At 35.9% G+C, this 17,701-nt stretch overlaps 1 protein-coding gene and 1 pseudogene across 3 annotated transcripts in view; one reads left to right on the plus strand and one right to left on the minus strand.

Moving 5' to 3' along the window:
• The window catches only part of SAMD12 (sterile alpha motif domain containing 12), a 506,789-nt gene that overhangs the window by 331,022 nt on the left and 158,066 nt on the right, over positions 1 to 17,701 (minus strand). The gene's annotated exons all lie outside the window — the stretch shown is intronic.
• LOC141498322 (acyl-coenzyme A thioesterase 13 pseudogene) lies at positions 7,078 to 7,626 on the plus strand (annotated as a pseudogene).

Genomic DNA, 17,701 nt, shown 5'->3' on the forward strand with positions numbered 1-17,701 from the left:
TCAATAAGAATAACATGAGACCAGTATCAAGTGACTTGCTAAAATCTAGGCACACTCCTCTGACCTACCAGTTTAACAAGCTTATCATTATCTATAATTGATGAAGCCATACTGGTTCTCCAAAATCACTATTTCCTTTTCTCAGTTTATTCACTAGCTATTACTTCAAAAGTCTGCCAGGAATTCAAGTCAAGCTCACTGGCCAATAACTAACAGATTCTTTTCCCTTTTCTTTTTTTCTGTTTGTTTTTAATAGAGATATTTTTCCTTCTCCAGTCCTGTAGTACTCCTCCAAGACTTGACCTTTGTCTTGATAGTGAACTTAGATGACTGAAGGAGAGTGTGAAGCTAAAGGCTTTCAATAGCTCTGCCTCACTTCAATTCAATTCATGTTCAAGTCAAGATATCACCCTTGAGATGTCAATGGTCTTCTTCAAGAAGGAAGGACACACACCCATAATGTTAACAGCAGCAATCTTTCAAATATTATTAGCAGTGGTTCAATGATTACATACTGTATTTCAGTACCTAGAGATATCATTGTTAATGTCATAGGCGCTCTCTTCTATCTCCTTACATAATAATCTTTAATGATAACTCCTCATTGGTTACTTTTTCTGTCCTAGTTCAAACATCATTCATCAATTATAAATAAATAAATAAGCACACAAAAATAATTTATGTCTTCTCTGTTGCCCATAATCATTTTGCCATTGACCCTCAGGTATTGATATTAGCACTATTTGATCTTCTCCTTCCACATAGAGCTAAATGGGGGGGAGGGGACAACAAAATAGGCTAAAGAGTAAAAGCAGCACAAACAATATTATAAGACCACAGAATCAAAAAATGGGAGGAGAGAGTGAAGAAGGCAAAGATTAACCGAAATAACAATAGTTTAGCTCCAGAGAAATCTTTCCATTGAATATTATAAACAACTAAAGGTTTTCTTCCCAAAAAGATCCCAGTCTAAGCCAGAAGTAAACAGTATGTCTTAAATATAATGGGACTTTATCCTATTAGAACCAGCTGTATGGCATTAAATTGCAAGATTTCCCATGTATCTGACTTTATTTCTGCCCCACATGTGTCATCTACTTTGGGCTGATTCATGTTGGTTCTCTTTTATCTCTGATGTTTTCAAAAATTGCAATTTGGTTATTATCTGCACATCTGGAGATATTATTCCTTTAGAGTTGTTAACTTATTTTCTGAGGGCCTAAAGAGACCTGGCTTAGTCTTCTTTTGTTTATAATGATGGGCACAGTTTTATTGGTTGTTTTTTCCTCAGAGACTAGAATAATGGCTTTCAACATAAGACTTGATTTCTACACCAAAGCTGAAATTGACAAGGAATAATTTACTGAATTTACAAAACTTAAATGAATGACTGCTAGACAACTCTGTGCTAGGTGCAGAGGGAGATACAAACATGAGGAACACCCAATCACTGCTTTCAAGGATTTATAATGTGATAGACAAGGTAAGCAATATTCCCCTCCTCCCAAAAAATACCATTCTAGAAGAATAGGGCTGGGTTGGAGAGGGGCTGAGGAAAATGATATAACTGTTAGAAATAAATAAATAGAAAGCAAACAAAAATAAGTGAATGAATAAATAAGCTTGGTAAAAAAGAAAAATTAAAGAAATGAAGAATGATGCCACTGAAAGGGGATTGATGAATGGTTAACGGAGGAGCTGACAGCTGCACTTAGCTTTGTAGACAGACAAGGATTCTGATATGCCTAGAGATGATGCTGGTCAATAGTCCAGCCTGGCTATAAGGTTAAGTTCTTGACAGGGATTAATAGGAAATATTTCTTTTCCCATAAAACCTTTTCTTATGTTACCATCCCTCACTCAGATGAAAATCATTTGTCCTTACTTAAGTTTCTATGGCATTTTGTATTGATCTATTCTTTTGCAATAACTAATTAGTAATATGATCAAAAATCTAAATGGTAAGGAAACTTAGAGTTCATCCAATCCAACTCACTCTGGTTTTTGCATAGAAGGAAGTTGAGGTACAAGTTGGTTAAGTAATGTGCCCCAAGGTTACACAGGTATTCTGTTCTGAATCATATTTCTTATTGTATATATTTTGTTCTCTTCACTAGATAAGCTCCTTGAGGGCAGACTCTTTGTTTGAGGTTATCTTGCATCACTGCTGCCCAGCTCATATGCTTAATAAGCAAACATTGAAATAATCATGCCATAATTATCAGACATCACCATCTTCACAGGTAGTTAATTATACCTTTAAGGAAAAAAATTGCAGAAGAAACTACATTAGGAAGTATATCAAATCTGAATCTCCGTTGTGTAAATAGACTTGCTCTTACATTGAGTTGTTAGGATACAGAGTACAGTAGGAGTGGTATACCATGGTTTTAAAATAGTCTTGGAACTGAGCAATTGGAAACCACTTGATTTGAATGCTAGACCAGTTCCTAGGTAAGGTTGAAGATTCTCCCTGAGACTATCTCAATTTTCTCACAATAATGATGATGATGATGATGATGATGATGATGATGATGTTTGTCCTTTGTTCTAAAAGATGACCATGACATCAAGTGATGCCATGACAAGCACATGCATTGAATTTGAGTGAGCGGGTGCTGTACAAAGACACCAGACTCACTTTCCCTCCCAGAGTCATCTGGCTCCAGTAGCCAGATACATATACAGATGACTGGAGATGGCCCTGGATGCAAGGCAATTAGGATTAAGGGATTTGCTCAGGATTGTCTGAGACTGTATTCAAACTCCTGTCCTGATTACAAGACCAGTGCTCTAACAACTGCATCATCCAGCTGGCCAATGAAGACAAAACTCTAGGGACTGGAAAAGGAAGTGTCTTATCAAGTCTGATCCTGGGGAAAGCATAGACATATAAAAAAAGTAAGCCATAGTATACCAAATATAGCAGAAAATGAAAGACTAGAAATTGGGGGAGTGAGGGAAAAAAACGATCCTAGACTAATTCTTGGGTGTCCACATTGTGTCATTGTTGGTTTTGATTGTTATCCTTTTTCTTTGAACTTCTCTAATTGTAAATTTTCATCTAATTAAATAATATCTTGGAGTTTCAGTCCCACATTATCTTCTTCTGATGATTGTCCTTCATATATTCTGATCTAATCTTTTCTTGTGTATTAGGAAGCCAAGATTCTATTCAGGTCTATGTCACATCCTGAGCTCTTTCCTGCTTGCAACTCTAGGGAGAAGCTAATGAGATCTTTATATGTTTTTAAAGGGATTTTTAGTTCATCTTCCCTATTGACTCAGAAAATACTTAGTAATAAGAGATTTTATCTAGACTGACCTTTAAGGTTTAAAGTATATTTTGCCTATATTATCTCATTTGATCATGGGGTAAGCACTACAGGAATTATTACCCTCCTTTTACAGATAAAGAAATTGAGGCAGAAATCTTCACTATTATCATATACCTCTTAACTGTCCAAGTCAAGATTCAAATCCAGTTCTAATTTTGTCCATGCCAAGTTTCCTCTGTCTTTTTCCCCTCCTAAGAAAAAAAGGACATTCTATATTTTTGTAATCAGAATGTTCTTGTCATGGTATCACCTTCAAGAATGGACAAACATCATCATCATCATCATCATCATTATTTATAACACTTCCCTAAGTTTGAGGCCCTCCCCCAAAGGGGAACCATATGGTGTCATTAGAGACTTAAACCTTTCCTTTACCTGAATCTCCACAGTTCACAGAACTCACAGGGTTAAGGGAGAGCAGTCATAGTACCCTCTATCATGACATTTCAGAAGTGACATCTGTAAAACAACTACGTTTCACATTTATATTCCCATGGACCTTAAAACACTAACAAGTAAAAGATTATTATTATCATTATCCTCATCACTTTTATGCAAAGTGGGTTACATGGATTTAACTTTGAAAAATTTATATTATAAAATAAAAAAGTCAGTTTGTAGAGTCATTCAGCAGGAGATAGTCTAAAGTAAAGATGACAAACATCTGGGGGAAGGCATCATGATGTCATATACATTCAATATTAAAGGCAGGGAGACACTCATCATCTCGCAAGTAGGAAAGAGGGTTATTACCAGCAAAACAAAGAGAGTAGAGAGTTGCAGGATGTGACACAGACCTGAACAGAGTCTTGGCTTCCTAAAGTCCAAGAAAAGATTAGATCAGGATATATGAAGGACAATCATCAAAAGAACCAAAGTGAAGGCAATGTGAGACTGAAACTCCAAGATAGTATTCAATTAGATGAAAATTTACAATTAGAGAAGTTCAAAGAAAAAGGATAACAATCAAAACCAACAATGACACAATGTGAACACACAAGAATTAGTCTAGGATCTTTTATCCCCTCACTCCTCCAATCTCTTGTCTTTTGTTTTCTTCCATAATTGGTATAATATGGCTTACTTATTTTTATGTCCAGGCTTTCCCCGGGACCAGACTTCCTAAGATCCTTCCTTTTCCTCTTTCCTTCTAGCAGTCCAATGGCTTCCCATTGCTTAGATGTCTCTGGGTCTGGCATGGTCACAGCTAAACCGGATGGCCTAATTAGATCATAGGACTAAGAAAAGGAGGGAAAGGAAGAGAATGAATAATTACATATCTTCTATGTGTCAAATGTTTTTACAAATATTATCTCATTTAATTCTCATAACACCTGCAAGGCAGGTGCTATTATTACCCTATTTACAGTAGAGGAAACTGAGGCAGATAGAAGTTAAGCAATTATCTAAAATCACTAATGATATCTAATGATTTCTGAGGTCATATTTCAACTCTGATCTTCTTGACTCCAGGCCCAGAACTCTATCAATGTGTCACCATCTGCTTCTACACTGTCATACTGATTCATGCCAGTCTTACTAATATCTAGCTAAGAATATGCTACTTTTCCCTGGTTCCCTAAGGAACTTCCTTTCTAGTTTTCTCTATCTTTTCAAAAGTTTGTCTCCCAAACCTAGAATATCCTTTTTTCTTCATGTCTTGGAACATCCCACTTCTCTACTCTCAGTTATTGTTACCAGTACTTAGGCACATGGAAGGAACTTGACTGATGTTTGTTGATTTGATCTCTCCCAATCACTGTGCATTTATTTGAATATCTATTCAGTATTTACCTGTCAGCATATTGTATCTCCCTATGTAATTCCCTAGAGTAGGTTGATTCCCTTCCCTCCTTGTTCCCTAACATTGCTGTTTCAAAACTGAGGAGAATAAGAATGGGAAATTCCTATCCAAACTGTCTTAGCTTTGGATAGTAGGAAAGCAGAAATGTCAGTGACCATTAGGAAGGGAGTCGGCAAAGGAAAGTACTAAGAGGACAGGCAAAAGGTCAGATCAGACAGTCTAAGGTAAGAAGGACAAGGCAGAGTGATCATCACTAAACAACATATAAGTCTATGCCTGTTAATCAATTTAATAAATATTGAACACATTCTGCTCACTGTATTAGGTACTAAGGTACAAAGACAAAATGAAATCATTCCTGCCCAAGAGAGTATGAAGGTGTCAGAGTGGAAGAAGGAGGATAATTTGGTGCAATATATATATATATATATATATAAATATCAAATGGAGTTTTTTTAAATTTTATTTTTTGCAAGGCAATGGGTTTAAGTAACTTGCCCAAGGTCACATAGCAAGGTAATTATTAAGTGTCTGAGGTCAAATTTGAACTCAGGTCCTCCTCACTCCAGGACTGGTGCTTTATCCATTGCAGCATCTAGGTGTCCCTCAAATAGTTTTTAAGTTAGTAGACCCTAAAACTGGGACTTTTGAGACGTCAGAATTGGAACTGTTATTTTACTGGTATTGGGAACATTTGGTTAAGGGAACACTACTTTAAAGCAAAGAGATGTTAAATATTTCCCTAACGGGGACAGAGTTATATGTGTAAGAGCCAAGATTCAACCCAGATCTTCCTGGAAGTTGACATTTTATCCCATTTTCTACATTAACTTTCAGATACTAAGTATTTCTTTATCTTTCAAGAGAACCAGTGACATCAGGGGGTGATGTCCTCATTTGCACAAGAACTGGATTTAATTGAGGTAAAGTTGCAGAAAATCATCAGTCTCACTCTCTTTTCTAGAGTTATTGAAGTTCCAGAAGCAAGACAAAAATCAGAATGACTGGTGATGGTCCAGGATGCAGTGAATGATCTTAGCATCTTCCATGTCTGATCCACAGCACCTGTTTCAGCCACCCTCATGGTCTTTGGATCAAATTGTTCTCATTTGTCTATTGCACTGGAGGAAGTCTTCACTTACTTGGGGTAGACATTCTCTCTACTCCCTGATGGGTTTGAGGTCTATCAGTTGGCCTCAATCTGGTTTTAACCCATCTGCTTGAGATAGTTGTACTGGGGTATGGCCTCTGGAAATGCTTCTTAGAGCCACAGATGAGAGCTAGGTGAAAGGTAGACACAAAAGAGGGAAATCAATCTTGAAAAAAGACTTGAAAAGCCCTCACATCAGAAGTGCTAGTCCTTAAATACCCCATATATCCCCACTAAATATATAAAGAAAGGAAGGACTGGGTTATATGTGTGGTAGTACATTTTGGAAAGCAGGGCTTTACAAAGGAAATCATAGAAGGATAAGTAAGAGAAGAATAGGGACCCTGGAGGACTGAAGTTGGAATGGGGATAAAGGAGTAGGAAGGAATATGCTGTGATGTATGTTTCAGGTCTCCTAAGCCTTTCTGATCTTAGTTAAGCCAAGTCAGGTCTCTCCCAGAATGGGAATTTTAATTCAGCAACAAAAATCTATGAAATGCCTATTCTGTGCAAGGTATTGGGGACACAAGGACAAAATTTACACTAGTCATTTTCTAAGAGTTTACTTTCTACAGAAAGAATATCTTACATCGATAGAAAGTAAATAGGGATAGGATTAGATCTGTGAATTCACTGATGATGGACACTCCTGGATATGGAATCTACCACTACACATAAGATGCATCTTCTTTGAAACTTATTTCATCGAGTCTGGAGGTCGGGGTGCGAGGTGCTCCTCGGGAGTGTTTCATTTTGGATCGCTGGGGCCAAGAAGCCTGGCGGCGGCTGGCCATGAGTCCCCAGGCTCTGCAGAACTTGAGGGAGGTGATGAAGTTTTTCGTGCAGTTGCGTGGCTATGACCGAGTCTTAGACAAGCTTTCTATTCTTTCCACAAGTCCTGGAAAGGTGGTGTGTGAAATGAAAGTTGAAGAACAACATACCAATAAGATAGGCACTCTACATGGTGGTTTAACAAGTATAGTTGTATCTATACTTGCTTTGATGAACACAGAAAGGGGAAGCGCTGGAGTCAGTGTGGACATGAACATAACCTATTTGTCCCCAGCTAAGAAAGGAGAAGAAGTACTGATTGCAGCTCATGTTCTGAAGCAAGGCAAAACTCTTGCCTTTCCAAGTGTGGACCTGACAAACAAGACCACAGGAAAGTTGGTAGCACAAGGCAGATACAAAACACATAGGAAACTAAAGGCATGGTTTAATTCTGTTGTTCTTCAAGAGGCAATTGATCATAATTCCATTGTATTTCTATTTGAACAAGTAACTTATTTCAAAAACTTTGAAAATAAACTTTTTAGTTGTGAAAAAAAAGCAACTTATTATCTTAGAGAAATAAAGTATAAATTTTTTAAAGTAAAGGGGCTCCATGACTCCTGATTCATTTTAAAGTCAGGAGCCATTTTTTATCTGTGAGCTTTGGAAGCCATATCTTAACAAAGTTTAACAGCTTTCAAATAGATTTGAGGCTCAGATAGAGTCTGCATCTTGAGAGAGAATATCAAGGCTAAATTTCAGAAGGTGAGTAGGTGCCTGACTGTGGGGAGAAGGATCCTCAACCTAGGAACACTGTAAAATCAAATTAAAACTTTTGGGTCTCCCTAACCAATACTTTTTCCCTCCTAAAAGCACCTTGCATTTGACCTGGCTAGGTATTGATTCTATTGCTTCAAAAGACTAAATTCTTTATGGGTTGGCAATGGTGCATTTTGTATTTCCCAACTCTTATCACAGTGTCTTACATAGAGTTTGTACATCATTTCTACATCTGACCAAGGTCTTTGATGCTGTCAGCTGTGAGAGATTATGGAAAATTATGTTAAAACTTGATGCTCAGAGAAGTTCATTAGAATTGTATGATAATTTCACAACAACATCAAGGTCAGCTACTGCACTGATGGTAAATTCTTCAAACTGAAAAGGCTACAAGCCAGGACTGAAGTGGAGTGAATGTTGGTGCATGACTTTTTGTTTTCAGATGATTGTACACTCAATGCAGCCTCTGACATGCAGTTGCAACAAAATGTGAATCAATTTTTCTGCTGCTTCTGCTGACTTTGGTTTAACAATCAACACCAAAAAAAAAACATTGGGGTACTCCATCAGTCAGCACCATATCATCCATATACAGAGTCATTGATTAGAGCAAATGGAGAAGTTTTGAATACTGTGGATAAGTTCCTTTGCCTTGGCAGTATACCTCTCAGAGATGTACACATTGATAATGAGATTGCCACACTCATTGCCAGAGCTAGCTAGCTCATGTTTGGGATTCTGAAGGAAAGTGCAAAAAAAAGGTATTGGACTGACAACCAAAGTGAAGGTCTACATAGTCATTATGTTGACTTTATTGTTGGATGCCTGTGAAACCTAAACAGAATATCAGTACCATGTCAGGAAACTGAATCATTTCCATTTGAATTACCTTAGGAAGATCTGAATATCATCTTGAATTGAACTGCCAACCATTTAAGCTCTACTACAGAGAGCACAACTCTGATGAGGTGACTGTATTGTTTAAATGCCAAACCTATGGTTGCCAAATAGACTATTTTACAAAGAACTGACACAGGGCAAGCACTCACATAGTGGTCAGAAAAAGTGATGCAAAGACACTCTCTCAAGGTTTTTCTTAACAACACTTGAATTGATTGGCTGGCATGACTCTGGTATAGGATTGTCTAATATGGTATGCCCTCATCTATAGCAAAGCAGAACTGAAGTAGTTCAAAAGTAATGCAAGATGAGCAAATTTATTTTTTTCTTTTTTGCACTTTAGTTTTATTTTTTCACATTAATACAATTGTCATGTTGTAAAAGTAAACATACCCCGCCACACACACAAAGAAAGAGAAACCTCAAGAAAAATGAAGTGAGAGATTAATACCATTAATACCATCAACTCTCTCTTTGGGATGGACTTTATCAAAAGTCCATCGGTGAAATTGCTTCAATATTTTTTTTTCCACAGTTGCTATTGCTACCTGTATTTTCCTCTATTCTCTACCTCCCCACCCCCAATTACTCTAGTATCTCTCTTTTTTCATTCTGTCCCTCCTCAAAAGTGTATTGTATCTGACTACCTTCTCCAAGATCTTCCCTCTCTTCTATTACCTACACCCCCACCCTCCATCCCCTTTCTCCTATCCCTTTTCTCTCCTATTTTCCTCTAGGGTAAGACAGATTTCTATATTTAATTAAGTGTGTATGTTATTTTCTCTCTGAGCCACATTCAATGATAGTAAAGGCTCACTCATTCCCCTTCACCTTCCCCCTTTCCATTCTATTGCAAAAGTTTTTCTTGCCTCTTTTATGTGAAATAATTTAGCCCATACTTTCTCCCAGTACATTCCTTTCTTGTCCATTAAGTCCATTTTTATAATATATTATACCTTCATATTCAGTTCCCTCCTGTGTCTTGTCTATACATGTCTTTCTAACTGACATAACAAATGAGAAGGTTCATATGAGTTATCAGTATCATTTTCCTGTGCAGGAATACAAGCAGTTCAACAACATTAAGTCCCTCATAATTTGTTCTTCCTGTCCACTCTTTCTTTGTATCACCTGAGTCCTAAACCTTAAGATCCATTTTTATTTAGCTCTGATCATGTCAACAAGAAAATTTGAAAGTCCTTATTTCATTGAATGGCCAACTTTCCCCTGAGAGAGGATGTTCAGTTTTGCTGGGTACTTGAATCTTAGTTGCAACCCAAGCTCTTTTGCCTTCTAGAATATCATATTTGAATTTCTATGTTCCCCTAATGTAGAAGCTGCCAAATCTTAGGTTATTCTTACTGTAGCTCCACTATATGAATTGCTTCTTTCTGGCTGCTTGTAAGATCTTTTTCCTTGACTCAGGAGTTCTGGAATTTCACTAAAATATTCCTGGGAGTTTTTATTTTGGGTCTCTTTCAGAAGATGATAGATTGATTCCCTCAATTTCTATTTTTGCCCTCTGGTTTTAGGATATCATCAATTTTCCTGAATTAGTTCTTGAAAAATCTGCTCTTTTCCTGAAAATGGCTTTCAGGTATCCCAATAATTTTTAAATTATTTCTTCTAGATCTGTTTTCCAGGTCAGTTGTTTTTCCAATGAGATACTCCACATTTTATTCTAGTTTTTCATTCTTTTGATTTTGTTTTATTGTTTCTTGATTTTTTCCAAAATTATCAGCTTCCCTTAGTTGTGTTCTACATTTGAAGGAATTATATTCTTCAGAGAACTTTTGAATCTTTTTCATTTGACCAATTCTGCTTTTTAAGGCATTCTTCTCCTTGTTCGTCTTTTTGAACTGCTTTTTCCATTTGACCTAAACTGGTTTTTAAGATATTATTTTCTTCAGTATTTTTTGGTAATTCCTTTACCAAGCTGCTGACTTGGCTTTCATGATTTTCCCACATCTCTTTTATTCCTATTCCCAATTTTTCCTCTCCCTCTCTTATTTAATTTTCAAAAATCTTTTTTGAGCTCTTCCATAGCTTGAGATCCAATTCAAATTTTTCTTGGAGGTTTTTAGATAAAGAAGTTTTGACTTTGCTATCTTCTGAGTATGTATTTTGATAGTCCATAGGACCAAAGAATTGTCTATGGTTGGATTTTTTTCTTCTGTGTTCATTTCCACAGCCTATGATTTGATTTTAACTTTTTGGTAAAGTGGGGTTCTAGCTTCCAGGGTGGAAGACACACTTTTCCAAGTTTTTGAGGGTTTTTGCAGTTGTTTTCAGGGTCACTCCCCAGGGACCTCAATTCCTTCAAGGTATTATGAGAGATTCTTTCTACTCTCCTGGCCTGTTCTCTGGTCTGTGGATGGCCATAAGCATTCCCTTCTGCCTTGGAACTGGGAAGAGGTTCCCTGCTCCACTATAGCAGTAAAGCTCCATTTTCCTGAGACTAGGGTCCAGACCTGAATCTGATTATAGGCAAAACAACATAGTTCTGTCTCAGAGATAGCAAAGTGACCTTTGCAGTATCCTTGGAGCCCCTTACCATCCATGGTCTGAGTGCTCTGAAAGCAGCAGTCCGGTGGTTTCCCAGGTCTGCTCCAGGTTCCTGGTGCTGGATTTGTACTGAGGCCTGCACTGGTCTAGGCTCCGTGCTCACTCTAGTGCAGCAGAGTTTTCCTGCTGACCTTCCAAATTGTCCTTGTCAATCCCTTAGCTGAGAGATCTGAAAACTACCCCTGCTTCCACACACTCAGGTGACCCCAGGGACCCCACTGGCTGCTCCTGGATGGCTAGAACTAGTTTGTTCTGGTGACTGGGTCCTTTCTGTAACACATTTCCCCCCTCAGATCTCCCAAGTTGTCTTGGGCTAGAAAATTGTTTCATTTAGTCTTTCTGTGAGTTCTACCACTCTAGAATATGAATAGAGTCGTTATTTAGAGGCATTTGAAGTGGTCTTGGGTAAAACTTCAGGGATTTACTGCTTCCACTCTGTCATTTTGTCTCCCACCTGTCTCAAGATGAACACATTTAGAGTATCAATCCTAAATGTTCACGTGGCCTATTTGTGTCTGATCTGTGGTAGAACAGTTCTTGATTGTGTTGGTCTGATCAACACCAGTTAGACACACTCTAACAACTCTAACAAAGTCATGCCATTTTGCTCCTGTTTGAGAATGAAAGACAACAACCAACATAAAAGTCTGTGCTTCATATAATTTTTGCTGAATGAATTTCTTTTATATCCCAGGTCTTAAGTTACTGAGCTATGTGTATCCCTAATTAATTCTTTACTTGTTAAATTAACTACAGAACTCACAGTTATGAGGATGTGAGATGACAGATACAAAACTGTTTTAGAAAGCTGGAAATTTTCTCCAAAAAGGCAACCTGATGCCCTGAAGGCACTATCTTAAAAGAAAATTGCAGTAAAGTATAGGTGGGAACAAAAAAAAAACAGAAAAAAATAAAAACCATCATCTGGATGTATGGGGAATCTGAAAGATGGAGAAAAAAATAAGGGAGAGAGGTAAATCATGAGTTGGTTCTGAATCATATCAGTGATCAAGCAATACATAACTCCTAGAAAGAATGTGGTTCATATACTACTGATATCTTTGTATAATCTCTTTGTTTCATTTGCATGTGTTTATATCAAATTTGTATCTATGCATTCTATTTCTCTAACAAGTTTGTTAGTGTCCTTGTATTAACAGTTTGAGTAAATTTAATATATGGAATATATATTGAACAGAACTGTTCAGGCAGGAAACTTTCTGTAGAGCAACTGAAGCTTGAACTAAAGGAAGTTTTAGGATACAAGCAAAGGAAGGGTGGGGAGGGGAAAAAAGAGGAATCCCTTTTTAATCAAATTTTATGAGACTTTATTTTTGCAAAGCAAAGTATACCACTATTAAATCTCTAGCTACCTCCCAAGATAGTGATCACCTGTTCAGTTTGATACTGGTTTAAAAAAATAAAAAGAGGTTGATCAGTGAATCAGTGAAATAAATTAGGTACACACCATAGAGAAGCAAAGCAAAGATGCCAATAAACGAAGGAAGAACTCATTATTAGACAAAAACTTCTGAAAAAAAACCTGTAGAAACCTACCAATACACAAAAATTGCATCACATATATGATAAAGTACAAATGGTTATGTGATTTCGATACAAATTCTCAAATCACAAATAAATTATAGGAACAAAAAAGAAATTTTCCAGCAGATCTATAGACAGGGGAAGAGTTCATGATCAAAGGATAGAAGAGGGTTATAAATATTAAAAGAGAAAATTTTGATTACATGAAACCAAATGGTTTAATACAAATAAATCCAATGCAGCAAAGATTCAAAGAGAAAGAATTAACTGTGAAAGAAATCTTTGCAACAAGTTTTTTTTGATAAAGGTCTTATTTCCAAAATTCATAAAGACCTGATACAAATTTATAAGAATGAAAACAGTTCTCTCTAACTTGTTAATAATCATCAAAACATATGAAATTAAGTTATCAAATGCCATTTAAAAATGTTCCAAACTACTAATAAAAAGTGAAATATGAATTAAATACTCTCTGAGGTTGAAAAAAGAAAAAAAAGACAAATATTGGTGAAAGAAGTGCATCACACTCCTGTTAGTGTTATGAACTGGTCTGTAAATACATACCTTTGAGCTCAGTAATACTACTTTTAGCCCTATTTCTTTAAAGAGTTTTGCTTCTTGTTTTAAGTTGGGGGAGAGACTTAGAGAGAAAATAAAAATGCTTGGTAATTGACTAAACATCTAAATAAGTCCCATTTGTATGAAAAAAGCCAACTTTTAAAAAATGTTGGAAATAGATTACATTTTTAAAAACAAAAGACAGGGGTGGCTAGGTGGCGCAGTGGATAGAGCACTGGCCCTGGAGTCAGGAGTACTTGAGTTCAAATCCAACCTCAGACACAATAATTACCTAGCTGTGTGGCCTTGGGCAAGCCACCTTACTCCATTGGCTTTCAAAAATTAAAAAAAAAACAAGACAAATAAGAAATAAATAATATACATTCTCTGGGAATGCAAATGTTTGAAAATGAAGAGAATAAAAATGTTAGTGCTGGAGGTGAACAATTACAATGTTTTCATCTTCTCTCCAGCTCCTAGGGAGCTGAGGTTGAGCTAAATTAAAAAGGCAGGTATCAAGAAAGAGGGCATAATGAGAATCAGAGGACCTATCACACTTTCAGACTCCATTTTTACTACTTTCTACTTGTGTCATCACTAGAAAAATCATTTCCCCTATCTGAACTTAGGTTTTCTTATCTGCAAAAGGTTACCAAGATGATCAAAGATAGAAACAAAATCCCAATATCCCCCAAAATATCTATAGCAGAACATTTTGTGTTAGGAAAAAAAAAATCACACACAGACACACACAGACACACAGAAACCCTGGAAATAAAGTAGGGACGCACAGTATGTTATCTCAATGAAATAAACTATTATTATTATTATTATTATTATTATTATTATTATTATTATGTCATAAAGAAATTAAAAAGATGAATATAGAGAAAGATGGAAAATCTATGTGAACTGATTCAAAGTGAAGTAAACAGAAACAGAACAATCTGTACAATATCAATAACAATGCAAATACAAATATTATCAAAACCAATAACAGTCCCATAAAATAGATAATAATATATATATCTCTTCCTCCTTTTGTCAAGGAGGCCTAGGATTATGAGGGTAGAATATTGTATACATTATAATAAAGCTTTGCTTTATATAGTGATTTTATTTAATTTTTTTATTATAAGCAGAATGACCTTCCATTCATTGGAGAGCACAAATGAAACAGTAATGTTTTAAAAGGTATCAATGAAATTAACATAAAAAATAGAAAAATAGAATGAAAAGGTTGACCTAAATTATTTTTCAGATTCTTCCCAGATTTAATTCCTGTGATCCACTAAAACCATGGGTCAATCACAAAAGAATCATGAAGTTTTCCAAGAATGTTTGGAATTTATATAGGTTAAATATATATTCAACTCTGTAACTGACCATTCTTATATAAAACTCTATTAGGCTACTTAGATAAAGAAAAGATGTAAGACAACTGGATATGATTATTATTAACCTCACATTTGGGCAAGGTGATACTACTGCATAATCTGGCTAACAATAATGGGAAGCTAGAAGGAGGACAATGGGACATGAAAGTCAAGGAAAGAAATTAAACTGAAAATTGGATTCTCTGTTTACACATTTTGACAAAAAAGAAAGTTAAAGGAAATTAATCAACTACTTTGCACTTGCTTTGTTGATCACCAGAAGGTCTCTGACTCCACTTGACATAAGCAAATAAAGACAGTAACACTTGACATGTAATTCTTTGCTCACTTAATTGGATTGTTTCACAACCCTTTCCAGTAATCAATGATTTCTAGTAAGAAGCGCAAAGAGAAGACCAGGCTCTTGGGAACTATGAAGGTTGCATTTTCTTAATTTAAGATTCTTTTATAGGATACCATTTGTTTCCATTTCTATCCATTTCCTAGGTGCATGCCTACTTCTAGACTGCTTTTCAACTTTTATACTTGATTCCCTCGGCTCTTATCCCTTTGTTGGTAGGTACACTTTTGTTTTCGCAAAATTGTTAGATAACTGGTCTTTTCCTCTTAAGGATATCTGATCCAAAGTCAATTAGAAGGTGTATGGCTGCTTTTGTAAAAAGCTTGCCAGCCTAGATATGAATAAGATGATCTAATATTTTCAATAGAGAGGATCGAGTGAAATTTAAGGAACACTAAGACCTGTACACAGTATTCACTTATCTTTCAAGATGTCAGACATCAGCAGTAAGATACCAGATCTAGAAATGTCTAACCTATTTCTCTCTTCTTTGATAGATTCACCTACTTTCACAAGGGAATAACAAGCTGTTAACCAAATTATTAAGTTCTCACTAATTTTTCTGAAGGTTAGTTCCATAATGGGTCCAGTTCTTCTTAGACTGCTTCATATAAATAAGCCCAAAGACACATAGCAATGCATGTAACAATAAGAATGAGATAAAATATTTTCAAATAAATAGATCATAAGAATAATCAAAAAATTCTTAAGACACTCATTCATTTTGATAGATGGCATGAAAAATATGACAGGTCATTTTTTAACAGCAGTCCAGAACTGGACTTCTAGTATATCTAGAGAAAATCAAGATTGTATATCAACTTTCACCAGCAAAATGCTATGTAGTAATTCTCATAACTAAACTCTGCAGCATGACAAGCTAAAAGACATGCAGAAAATCAGAAAAAACATATATTTAAGAGGACTGGGATGCTATTAAAAGGCTGGAGGATAAGATTAATAGCAATATCTTATTAAGGTCCACATCAAATTAGAAGGGCTATTGGATGCTAAGAATATTGAAACTTAGATGTCAAGAAAGTTGCACCTATTAGAATGGATTCATTCAGGTCGTATGGCAGTTTTATTCCTGATAACTAATATAGTTCAAAAAGCACTGGAACAAGAATTGGAGTATATCTGAGTTTTAATAATAAACCTGCTATTTATTAACTATATGGTCTTGGCCAACAGCAGGAACAAACACAAGGGGGCACTATTGACCCCAAGAGGTATTGGATTTAGTGAACTGAAAATCCATAATGAATTGTGGTTCTAAATGTATGTGCCTTATTCAAAGGGAATAGGATAGGTAAAAATTAGACTAGGAGAGGTGGGGAAACAAAGTAGCATTTTATAGATACATTTATATATCTATATCTATATGTATATATAGATATATCCATAAAAATATATGAAGTGTTATACGGAAAAAACCAGAAGATTTAAATTACCTAAACATATTATAGTTAGTGCATGAGAACCTTCTATCCTCTCCTCTCTCTCTCTCTCTCTCTCTCTCTCTCTCTCTCTCTCTCTCTCTCACACACACACACACACGCACACACACACACAAAGAGAAATTAACAATTAGCATTAATGATAATTCTCTCCTTCAAAGGAAATGAAATTCTCTCCTTCAAAGGAAAATATTATTCTTGATCAAATTCTCATTAACAAGGAATAACTGGTTGCTAAAATAGAAATGATAGTAACTTTGGGTAGAAGGAATTACTCTCTCTAAGTGTTTATGTAGAAAAGCAGTAGAAAGCTGGTCAGATATCAAAGAAATCTCTATACTCTGTCCTAAGTATCCTTATTAACACCAATAAACTTATTATCTTATCAATGCAGATGATTCTATGATTTTTATATAAAATCATAATATTTTGTCTAAACTCCTTCCTAATCTACCTAGTGGTTATTTCCAACTGACAATCCTATAGGCAACTCTATCTAAAAAGAATTTATAATTATCTTTTCCTAAAACTTGGTCCTCTTCCTAAATTTTCTATTGCAGTTAAGAGTGCCATCATTCTAGACACCATCTTCACCTATTCATTCTCCTTCACATATAAAGCAGATGAGAAATCTTATGGATTATCCAATCTTGATATTTCTTGTATCCACTCTGATCACCATACTTAGATTACTGCGGTACTGCCTTGTTATGTTTCTCTCCTCTTCCAATGTATCTCCCACCCAGTCATCAAAGTGATTTACTGAAAGCACCATTCTCAACATGTTACTCTCTTATTCAAGAAACTTCACAGGCCCACGGTTATCCTTCAGATAAAAACCAGACTCCTTAGTTTGATATTTAATGTCCTTAATCTGGTTTCCACCTTCATTTCTAGGCTTATTCCTCTCCTTCATACACTGATAAATTCTAGCCAAAATGTTCTTGTTACTCCCCATTCTTGAGTCTTTGCTTTCAAATGCCTGGCATAAATTGCTTCTTGAACCAGAAATGGCATTATAAAACAGTCATCCAACAAACGTTTATTAAGCCCATTTTGATGCCAAAAGCAAGAGACAATCCTTCCTCTCAAG

Source organism: Macrotis lagotis, chromosome X, assembly GCF_037893015.1.
Source record: "Macrotis lagotis isolate mMagLag1 chromosome X, bilby.v1.9.chrom.fasta, whole genome shotgun sequence".
Taxonomy (NCBI): domain Eukaryota; kingdom Metazoa; phylum Chordata; class Mammalia; order Peramelemorphia; family Peramelidae; genus Macrotis; species Macrotis lagotis.